Genomic DNA, 12456 nt, shown 5'->3' with positions numbered 1-12456 from the left:
TCGTGAAAGTGGATCTTTGAGTGATTGATACTCAAAATTGTGTTTGCCGATGCAGGGGTCAAAGTGACTAGTGAGGTTTCAGTCCCCCTCATTATTATTACATGATTAGAGAGGTTCGATTCCCTGGCACATCATCACATGATTGGTTACTTAAGTCACCTTAGTATATGATTGGGAGGTTCGACTCCCCCGTGTATATATATGAGATTATTCTCTAGTTCATGTAGCTACACATACTGGGGCCTGACTAGGGGGTAAGAGCTAGGGACCATATAGACTGTGGTTACAAGTTATGACGATTGAGCTACACAATCGAGGCTAAAGTTTTTCTACACAATCCAGGCTAAAGATTTTAAGTATATGTTAAGCCTTGTTACCTATTCAGTATGATATATATATGTATATGTATTTGATTATGTGCATTGATTTTGAATGATTTTAGGCTATTGATCATGAAATTATGTTACCCTTATCCCTAAGTTTCGTGCTAGCGCTCCAATCGCTAACCATCTTTGGATGATGTATCCCCACGTGATTCCCAAACTGGTCAAACTTCTAACCCTCCTACTTAGTGATTTGGGCTTAGGACCTGCTTGTGAGTTAACATTGAAGTGGTGAGCTTCCATACATCTGATGTCTACATTTTATGTCTTAGTATCTTATGTCTCAGAATGTTTGGACTTATTTTTTGCTATAATGGGGGGCAGGTCACGACACTTTATTTATATTCAATTTTTTTCTTTATTTAGAATGATTTTCTTGGATTACTATGGATATTGGGCAATGGGTCAGTTCTTTGCCCTGTGACCGATTGTTAGTTATAAACTTTATTTCAGTTTTCTTAAGCTTAATGCATGCTATCTTGTTATATATTCGAAATTCATCCAAACTAGAGGGATAATATGTTTGGTTTGGTTAGGTACAGGGGGTGATCTTCAGTCCATGTAGGACTAGAGATACCCATCACAGCCAGGCCTTGGTTCAGGCTATGACATAGATGGTATCATATCCTAGATTTGGTATCATTAGGTGTCTAAACATAGCCGTGTCAAATAGAGTCTGGTTTATGGGTGTGTAGCGTGCCATACTTATAAAGGAGAGACTATGAGGAATTTAGGAATATTTTCCTTTCTTGTTGATATATTACAATCAATAGAGTCTAAGGTATTGAATCTCATTTAATTCCATGTGTTTGCTTTTCTGATCATGCCTCCCAGAATATCTGATGCTTGTGATAGCTCTTCTGTCCCATCTGAGGATAATGTGGGCAGAGCTCATCAAACTCAAGGAGTTTAGACCCGATTGAGGTTTCCCGATTCTGATTGCCTTAAGAGAGCTCCACCAGTTCCTCCATCCCTCCTCAAGAACCTTGAGATGATATGTCTAGTGCTGAGTTTCACCGATCGATTCATTTTCTTACCCAGTTGGTGGCCTGCCAGATAGAGTGTGTTGCTTCTATTTCTCCATCATCTAAGGCTACTAGAGTTGTCCAATTCATGAGGTTGAGTCCTTCTGTTTTTACTGGTTCTAAAGTTGAGTATGATCCTTAAAACTTTTTGCTGAGATTGAAAAGATATTTTTTGTGATACTTGCTACTATTATAAAGGGTGTAGAGTTTTCTACTTATTAGTTGAAGAATTTAGCATACTAATGGCTTGGAGAGTGGGTACAGTCTATGGTTGAGTATGTTGAATCCGCCTTGTGGAATTATTTCTTTAGTACTTTCATTAATCACTTCTTTCCTCAAGAGTTGAGAGAGGCAAAGGCCGTGGAGTTCGTGAATTTGAAAAAAGAAAGGATGTTAGTAAAGGAGTATCCCTCGAAGTTTTATCAGTTGTCATGTTATGCTCATGAATTACTATCTAGCATGAGGGCTAGAATGAGGAAGTTTAATTTGGGGTTGTCCCATGAGTTGATCATGGAGAGCAAGGTTGCCTTGTTAAACAAGGATATGGACATCTCTATACTTGTGTTGTATATGCGACAAGTGGAAGAGGAGAAGAAAAAGCAAGCGGAGAAGAGTAAAAGGCAGAGTAAAAATTTTTGCTATTTGGATCAGGATAGAGGTCAGTAACAAATTAGTAAAGATAGTGGGATGTGGTCTAAGAAGAAGTGGGGAAATTTTGGGTCTTACTCTATGTCTAGTTCTCCTTACCCAAATTTGTCGGGTCATCGTCGTTCTCAGCATAATAGTGGGTTTAGAGAACTAGTAGCCTAGTCACAGTGTAGTGGGGCTCAGTCAGCTCCATCATATCTTTCTTGTAGATTTTGTTGTCAGGTATATTATGGTTTTTGCAAGGAAGAGAGAAATAAGTGCTTTAAATTTGCTCAAACTGGTCATCAGAATAGGGATTGCCTTTCTAAGGTTGCTTCTGAGGAGAATAAGATTCTTGTTGCTACTTCAGTTTCTGGCTCCAGCACTGATCGAAATCGTCTGTACGCTTTTGCCACTCGCCATAATTCTGAGGCATCCCCCAATATTGTTACTGGAATGATCAAATCATTTTCTCGTGATGTATATTGTCTACTTGATGTTAGGTGTACTCTCTCATATGTGACCCCTTATGTGGCTATATATTTTGGTTTTGATCCTGAGTCTATTTCGAATCTTTTTTCTATGTCCACCCCTTAGGGTGACTCCATTCTGGCTAGAAGAGTAGGGGTTGTGTGGCATCAGTCTATGGATTAAAGAAAGTTGGACATGTTAGACTTTGATATAATTTTAGGGATAGATTGGTTGTATTCATGCTATTCATCTCTTGATTGTCGAACATAAAGGGTCAGTTACCATTTCCTAAGTGAGTCGATAGTCGAGTGGGAAGGTAGTTCCCTAGTGCCTAAGGGAAGGTTTATTTCATATCTTAGAGCCTGAAAAATGATTTCTAAAGGGTACCTCTATCACTTAGTGCATGTCAAGGATTCTAGATCCGAGGGTTCTTTTTTACAAACTATCCTTGTGGTCTATGAATTTCCCAAAGTGTTTTCTGATGATCTTCCTGGCGTATCTGCCGATAGGGAAATTGATTTTGGGATTGATCTTCTTTCAAATACTTATCCTATTTTTATATCTCCTTACAGAATGGCTTCTGTTGAGTTGAAAAAACTCAAGTAGCAGTTGAAAGATCTATTTGTTAAGGGTTCTATCCACCCTAGTATGTCTCTGTGGGGTGCTTCTATTCTTCTTATGCAGAAGAAGGATAGTTTCCTTCATATGTACAATGATTACCACCAATTAAATAAGGTGACCATGAAGAATAAGTATCTTCTTTGAGGATTGATGATCTATTTGATCAGCTTCAAGGTACTAAGTTCTTTTCCAAGATTGATCTTTAGTCTAGAAACTATCATTTGAAGATTAGGGAGTCGGATATCCCTATGACTGTCTTCCAAAGGTAGTATGGTCATTTTGAATTTTTGGTGATGTCCTTTGGTTTGACTAATTCTCTGTCTGTATTTATGGATCGTATGAATTGGGCTTTCTATCAATTTTTGGACTCATTTATCAGTATCTTTACAGATGATATTTTGGTGTATTCTAAGAGTGAGGCAGATCATGTCAATCACCTCAGCTTTGTGTTGTAAGGCCTAAAGGATCAACGTTTGTATACAAAGTTCTCTAAGTTTGAGTTCTGGTTAAATGATGTGACTTATTTAGGTTATGTTATTTCTAATAAAGAGATCATGGTCGATCCAACCAAGGTTACAGTGATTAATATGTGGCCTAGACCTATAACTCCAATCAATATTCAGAGCTTTTTGGGTTTAGATGGCTATTAGTGAAGGTTTATAAAGAGTTTCTTTTCTATTGCTTCCCCATTGATTGAGTTAACTCATAAGAAGGTGAATTTCCTGTGGTATGATACTTATGAGGGTAGTTTTGAAAAGATGAAGGATAAGTTGACTTTGGCTATGGGCTTGATTGTACCTGAGGGCATAGATGGTTTTTTCTATTGTTATGCTTCCCGAGTGGGATTGGGTTGTGTGTTGATGTAGCACATCAAGGTAGTTACTTATGCTTCTAGGCAATTGAACATTCATGATAACAATTCTCTAACCCGTGATTTGGAATTGTTATATGTGTTATTTGCGTTAATGATCTAGTTGAATTATTTGTATAGGGTCGATATAGATATTTATTCTAATAATAAGATCCTGCAATACGTGTTTACCCAAAAAGAATTAAATATTAGGCAAAGGAGATGGCTTGAGTTTCTCAAGGACTATAACATAATTCTTCACTATTATCCAGGTAAAGCTAACGTAGTTGTTGATGCTCTTAGAAAGTTGTCCATAAGAAGCTTATCTCATCTAGATGAGGAGAATCAGGATTTAGTAAAGGACATTCACCATTTAGCTAATCTAAGAGTTCGTTTCTTGGCTTTTCTGGATGGTGGTGTGATTGTTCAAGAGGTGGAAAGGTCATCTCTTGGTGCTGAAGTAAAGAAGAAGCAAGTGTTGGATCCTATTATGCTTCAAATCAAGAATGATGTAGGAAGGCAGGAAATGATGGCTTTTTAGATTGGTGGCGATGGTATCTTGAGGTACCAAGGTAGATTATGTGTTCCCGCTGATAATAGGTTTCATGGAAGAATTTTGGCTGAAGCTCATGAGTCATAATACACTATTCATCCTAGTTCTATACAAATGTATCATGATCTTAAAGAGATTTATTGGTAGAATAATATGAAGAGGTATGTGGCTGATTTTATAACTAAGTGCATAGTTTGTCTACAATTGAAGGTACAACACTTGAGGACCGGTGGGTTGACTCAAAAGATTGAGCTGCAAGTATTAAAATAGGAGATAATTAATATGGACATTATTACTGGTCTTCCGCGGTCTCTTCAGCAATTTAATTTGATTTGGGTCATTATGGATAGGATGACTAAGTCTGCTCATTTCCTTCCAGTAAGGACAAATTTTTCTTCTAGAGATTATGCCAAGTTATTTATTGATAAAATTATGAAGTTGCATGGTACTCAAATTTCCATCATATATGATCGGGGTATCTGTTATCATCTTACTTTTTGTGGCTATTCCAGCGAGGTTTCGGTACTATTGTGACCCTTAACACCGCTTTCCACGTGTAGACGAATGGGCAAGTGAAAAGGACAATTCAGGTCTTGGTAGATATGTTTTAGGCTTGTGTTTCTGATTTTGGTGGTAGTTGGGTTGACCGCTTGCCTATAATATAAATCACCCACAACAACAATTATCAATTTAGCATTGGTATGGCTCCATTTGAGGCCTTATATGGAAGGAGGTGTAGATCTCCTATTGGGTGGTTTGAGGTTGGTGAGAATAAGTTGTTTGGTCCTAATTTGGGTCACTAAGCCAAGCAGAAGGTGAAGGTTATTCGGGAGAGACTTAAGGCCGCTCAAAGTATCCAAAAGTCCTATGCAGCAAAGAGAGTTGGAGTTCATTATTGGTGATTAGGTGTTTCTGAAGGTGCCCCCCACGAAGGGAGTGATGCGGTTTGGTAAGAATAGAAATCTCAGTCCCCGTTATGTCGATCCACACTAGGTTTCAAAGAGGGTTAGTAATGTTGCATACAAATTGGAGTTGCCTTCTAGTTTGAGCTCCATTCACCCGGTGTTTCATGTTTATTGTTAAAGAAGTGCATGACTGATCCTTTGATAGTTGTCACCTTGGACAAGGTGGTTTTTTGGATTCATTGTCCTATGACGACGTCCCAGTTGAGATTTTAGATTGTCAAGTCTGTCGATTGCGGACCAAGGACGTGGCTTTGGTAAAGGTTCTTTGAAGAAAATAATAGGATTAGGAAGCTACTTGGGAAGTCGGGGAGGATATGATGTCCAAGTATCCATTGTTGTTTCTTATTTTGAATAATCGTGCTTGAGGTGTGTGTATTTCATAACATCTTTGTTTTCTGACTTTGTTAAAGGAAATGGTGATTTCCCTGGAATCTTTATTTTATGTCTTTGTTGAAGATAAGAGTAATGTAAAGTCAAATCATGCTAATAAATGCCTTTTCATATCATTCGAGGATGAATGATCCTAAAGTGGGTAGTATGTAAATCCCCGGGTTTTTGGTTCTTAAATTTTTTGAGTTCGGAGCTTTCTGCCTTAGAAATGATTCATCGGACGAGTCGTAATGCATCTTCATAGGTCAGGTGACCCTAGTCATAAAGTGTCCAGTGAATGTTGCTTGAGTTATTGACCTTAGTATGACTTAGGGGTACGAGTTGTAGGGACTCCTGACGAGTCCTATGGACCCAATCATAACCAAATCAGAAATCAAGTGGCTATGTTCTGCTCTAATACGAGTGGCTCACTAGGAGCCGTAAAGACTTGTTACTTGTCGTTGGGTGCAAATTGTAGGATGTCCAATGTTTACCCAATTGGGTTTTGTGTTGGCTACGACTGGACCCTTTAGTAGTAGGGTACCATTACCAGAGGTACCCATTGAGTTGTATCGTCAATAGTGTATGGGGGTCTTGGAAACTGTCATGTCTATGACTCAGTGTGACGGGTCACAATGAGACTTAACGAGTCGTATAGGGACTCGTAATCTTTGGCGATAATTTTAAGTCTTTTCACTAAGCGCACTTTGGATTTTTCCCCTCTACACCAATTGTAACCCATGACTTAAAACCCTATTGGGGACCCCATTAACATTATTAACTCACTCAGAAAAACTCCCAAAGCTCTCTTTAATTCTCTCAAGCGGCCATACCTAGGGTTTCCAAGAATTAGGTCATTAAGGGCTAAAGGGTTGGATTCTTTCAGTAAAACTTGGTATTTCAAGCATGTTACTCTTTCCCTACTGTTAATTTGTTAACAGCTTGTGGTTTAAAGTATTGTTCTTGAGATATTTATGTTGATTTTCAAAACATGGGTTAAGGGTTCTTGTGCAACTATTATTTATATGATATTTTTTGTTCGTCCCAGTATGGGTTAAGTTAAAATGGTGGTTTTAAAGGAAATTTTTCGCATGGGAGTGGCGAATGCACTAGGGATTGTTATTTCTCAAACTTGTGACTTTTGAAGTTATTATGACCCCAACCTTATGTGTGAAATTATTTTTTTAATTATGAGAAGTGTGGGAATTTATAAAATTTAACCAAGGGGGTTGTGAATTTCCCTAAGTGATATCATTGTTTTGGCGTATTATTGTTACCTTGCAAGTCTAGCTGGTATGACAATACCACCAACGTGTGCCTTAATGAGAAATAAGGTTCAATGAATGGGATTGCGTGATAAATATTTTTAATTAAGGTTTAATGAAGGTTGTGTAGCTAAGTATTGAAAGTGGACGTCCGAGTGACCGATACAGGAAATAACATTTGCCAACTCGAGGGTAAAAGTTTCTAGGGAGGTTCGAGTCCTCCACATTATTATTATATGATTAGGGAGGTTTTTGTCCCCGGCATATTATTAGATGATTGGGTGCTTAAGTCACCTTATTATATGATTGGGAGGTTTGAGTCCCCCATGCATATATATGAGATTATTCTCTGGTTCGTGTGGCTATACACACTAGGGCCCGATCAGAGGGTGAGATCTGGGGCTCATATAGCTCATGGGTATATGTTATGACGATTGAGCTTCGCACTCTAGGCTAAAGTTTTTAAGGCATGCTAAGCCTTGTCCCCTATCCTGACATACGAAGTATATGTGTAAATACACAAGATTATGTGCATTGGTTTTCAATGATTTTTAATCATTGATCATGACATTATGTTACCCTTATCCCTGAGTTTCATGCTAGCGCTCCAACTGCTAACCATCTTCGAACACTGTATCCCTAGGAGATGCATGAATTGGTGATACTTCTACTCATTCAGCTCAGTTATTAGTATTCGGGATCACCTCATGAGTTGACATTGAAGTAGTAAGCATCCATACATCAAATTTCCATATTTCATGTTTTGGTCTCGTATGTCTCAGACTATAAAACTTGTTTTTGGCTAGAGTCGAGGGCATGTCCGAACACTTTATTGATATTTAGTTTTAGTTCTTTTTTTTAAAAGGCATTGTTTCGATTATTGTGTATATTAAGTGGTGGGTTGGTTGTTTGGACGATCAACAGTCGTTGGTTATAGACTTGTTTTGAATTTCCTTAAGCTTGAAGCATGCTATCTTATTATATGTTCGGATTTCATCCGACCTTGAGGATAATGTTTTTGGTTTGGTTTGGTTAGGTGCAGGGGGTGTTCTCTCATCTACATGGGACTCGATATACCCGTCATGGCCTAGCCCTGGTTTGGGTCGTGGCAAGGGTGAGGGAATTGCCCACTCTAGTTGGGCCCAACCTATTCTGCACAATAGGCCACCAAAATTTTCTAGCAAAGTGTAGGGATGGCTTTATAATATCTGCTTTCCCTAAGACCTATGGAGAATCAACCCCATTCTTAGTAGCAAACAACCCAGCTCAATAATTCCCACCTTTACTTAGGATCCTTCATTTATGTCCTATTTTTTACTTTCTCTATGCAATAGCCAAACTCTATTACACTAGCTGACATCTCATGTTTGGGCCCAAATAAGAACTACTACATAGTATACTCTGATATATTAACTCGAGTACCTCAAACCAAAGTATAGGACGATAAATATTGGTCTTGATCTTACTGCACTATAGGTATTATCAAATAAATTGAAGCAACATATGAGGCATAAAACTCATGGAAAAACTCACGATTGTAGATCTTGGAAGGATCCCTATCCAACCAAGCCTGTATCTATCAAACAAGGCCTTTATCTTCTTAATCCTGGACAAATCATCTATCTAGATAAGGGTTCCTCAATAATGTTCCTTTTAAAACCACCCTTCTAAGTCAGCACGGCAGCCTTATCATATATATCTTTCATATTCTAAACACAACACCTCTTATTTTCTTGAGCTAAGGTTAGAGTGAAAGTGTGTATGGAATCCTAACCTCTGTACTCAAAATACTTGCAGAAATATTATTGTTCTCAACCTCATAAGACTCGAAGGATGTATCTCCCCTCTTCATACAGGAAAACATTAGTAATTTTCTCACCACTGCCTAACTCAGCTAAGTCCACTCCCTCTTTAAACTAGATAGAAGTTATGTTGTTATTGCTATCACTAGACTCTGAGGATTTTTCTCTCTCTTTAGATTAAGGAGAAATTGGTGCCTGAATAGTAGAAGTCAATGGAACCTGTGGCTGAGATTATATTGTAGTTTGTGTGGACTTAGCTATAACCTTTTCTTATATATGTTTTCTTATACAATGAGGTATAATTGGTGCATCATCTATCTCATACTCTTCCACAGTCCCACTTCTCTCTAGAGACTCATTTCAAATTCTATATTTTAGATCCCGAGCTTTATTCCTTCTTGTAGTGGCAAGAGGAACATCATCTTGCTTTTGAGTTTTTTTAAGTGGCATGGTACCTGTGTAGAAAATATTTATTACACAAAACAAACATTGGGAAAACAAAAAGAAAAAAATGGGACATCACAGGTCTGAGTCCCATGAGTCCAGTCTATGAATTGTAGACTGGGTTCACGACTCATGGACTTCAGGTTGCAGTTCATGAGTCAAGTTTAAAAGTTGTTGACTAGGTTCATTATTCATTAACCTGAATCATAAAATTCAAAAGAAAATATTTGAGGTGCAGAAGTCTTAGCTCTGATTCCTATGAGTCCAATCCATGACTTTTGAACCAAGTTCACAGTTCGTAGGTTGTACTGGTAGGTTCAAAATGAGTCTCAGCATAATTTCACCGGTAATTTTTTAATCCCATATTGTTAAAATTTCCATACATTTATTTTGGATTTGATCATTCCACCTTACCTGCATGTATTCCTTATTAATTTGAGAACACCAACTCATAATTACAAACATACTATAGGTAATAGGGAATTTACCCAAATTTAACATGGATAAAAGGAAACATACTTGTGCAAAGATGAGAATTGTGATTACTAACTAGAAGGGTGTGTCCCTCACTTGAAACTTCAAATGTTTGGTGTATGAGAGTAGGTGTAGGCTTTTCTTGTAGGGTATTAGGGTGGTGATCACTATTAGGTTTTAATATATTTTATATTTTGAATGGGAGAAGCGGTAAATATAGTAGTAGGGTTTTGTCTTTAAATGGATGGGTTTTATTTGTTTTGGGTTTGGGAGTATCGGTTAATGGGTTTATAAATGGGAAAGGTCGATGTTAGGTTTCTGATGGGGTCATGTGGGGTTTAAATTTAAAGGGTATTATAATTTTAAAAAAACTCACCTAGATCTTGCGAGTTTAACTTATGGGTCATAAACAATGTTAATTACCCGTGGGTTATACTTGTGGGTCATATTCTAAGACTTAGAGAGTCTGTAATTCTCATGAGTTCAAGCTATAGGCCGTAGACAAGGTCTATGACTCATGGGTTGCACTCAAGGACAATTTCTTTCAACCCCCAAAGTTGTTCAGATTCCTAAGAGTTGAACTTATGGGTCATAGACCAAGTTCATAACCCAATGGTTTTACTCATGGGTTATGATCTGCAAACATAAACTTTGATATAATTCTCATGAGTATAGTCTATGGCTGAGTCACAATTTATAGACTCTACTCATGAGTGTACTTACCTGGAGTTCTTAATTTTGTATGCATTATCTTAGATCAGTAATTTCTGCATAACTCTAAACCTGAGAAAAATAAAATAAAGTTAACACAAAACCCTTGGGTTACCTCTCATGAAGCATTTGATTTAACATTGCACCATGACCTGGATATGTTGGGTACTCAAACTTCACCAATAAGCCCATGGCTTGCCTCTTATGGAGCTCCTAATTTAATATTGTTGCACGACTCGATTTGGATTGATTTCTCAATCCTTCTTTAAATCTATTTCATAAATCAACCTGGAGTCATTGTTGTCACCCAAGTAATGTTTCAACCATTGGCCATTCACCTTAAATCTCTTCCCAAACTTATTCCCAAGTTCAATCGCACCATAAGGGAATATTGTAACCACTCTATAAACGTCATTCTATTTTGATCGTAACTTGCTAGGAAATAGCTTCAGCCTTGAGTCAAATAGTAGTACCATGTCAGCAACTGTGAGTTCAATTCTTTCAAACTTTCGATCTTGATACAACTTCATCTTTTATTTATATAAGGTTGACCTCTTATATTTGCGGAGATGTAGCCTCAACTTAGCCATGTCACTCCATTCTAGATTCAACCTCTTCAATGCCTATATAGCCTTATGCTCAAGTTCAACAGGCAAGTGGTATGACTTAACATACATAAGCTGATATGAAATGAACCAATAGGATTTTTGAAAGCAATCTGATATGCCCATAGTACATCATCCAACTTTCTTTCCCAATACATCATATTGACACTCACTGTCTTTACTAAAATGGACTTGATTTCATAATTGGAGACCTCAACTTTATTGCTCATTTGTTGATTGTAGGTATAACCACCTTATGTTTCACACCATATTTCTTAAGTAGGGCATTAAATAGACGGCTGCAAAAGTGGGATCCTCCATCATTAATGATCACTCTAGGTGTCCCAAATATGGAGAATATGTTCTTTTTTAAGAAATTTGTGACACTTTTACCTTCATTATTGGGAAGCAAAACTACTTCTACCTATTTTAAAATGTAGCCACCAACCACCAAAATATAATTCAAGCCATGCGCACTTACAAGGGTGAGAACCAATACCCAAGACATCAAACAACTCAAGCTCAAGAATAACAGCCATTGAAAGTACATGTCTATGTGAGATGTTCCCTTTTCTTTGACATTGGTAACCCCCTTGTATAGTCATAGGAATCTTTGTGAATTTTGTGCCAGAAATATCCACATTGCAAGATCTTTTGTGTATTCCACGCACCTCCATAGTGACCCTTAACTTGTAAAGAGTAACATGCCTCTAGGATACTCATTATCTCAATATCTAGGACACATTTTCTAATTACACCATATGCACAGATCCAAAACATGTATGGCTCATCCTAAAGAATTTATGAACCTCATGCATGAAGTTTTTTTACTGCTGAAAGGACATATCTTCTAGGACTAGGTCACTTGAAAAATAATTGGAAAAAATCTACAAACAAAGGGATAAAGTCTTATGATCCTTCCAATACTAGTTCATCTAGAAAAGTATCATCAATTTCAATCTCATCGCCTAGTTTTAGCATTGCTTCCTCCTCAAGGTAAGACAAATAGTCATCTAATTGATTATCAGTGCCCTTTCGATCGTTGACCTCAAAATGAATATCCTATAATAGAAGTACCCATCGAATCAACCTTAGCTTTTCATCCTTCTTCACCATAAGATATCTAGGAGATGCATGGTAATGTGAATAATGACTTTGGTGCCAATCAAGTATGATTAATTTTTTTCAAAGGCAAATACCATTGCAAGAAACTCTTATTCAGTTACAATATAATTTTTCAATGTAGGATTTAGTTCTTTACTAGAATAGTAGATGGAATAGAGTATTTATT

Source organism: Capsicum annuum, chromosome 2 (assembly GCF_002878395.1).
Source record: "Capsicum annuum cultivar UCD-10X-F1 chromosome 2, UCD10Xv1.1, whole genome shotgun sequence".
Taxonomy (NCBI): domain Eukaryota; kingdom Viridiplantae; phylum Streptophyta; class Magnoliopsida; order Solanales; family Solanaceae; genus Capsicum; species Capsicum annuum.
This window is presented reverse-complemented; position numbering follows the sequence as displayed.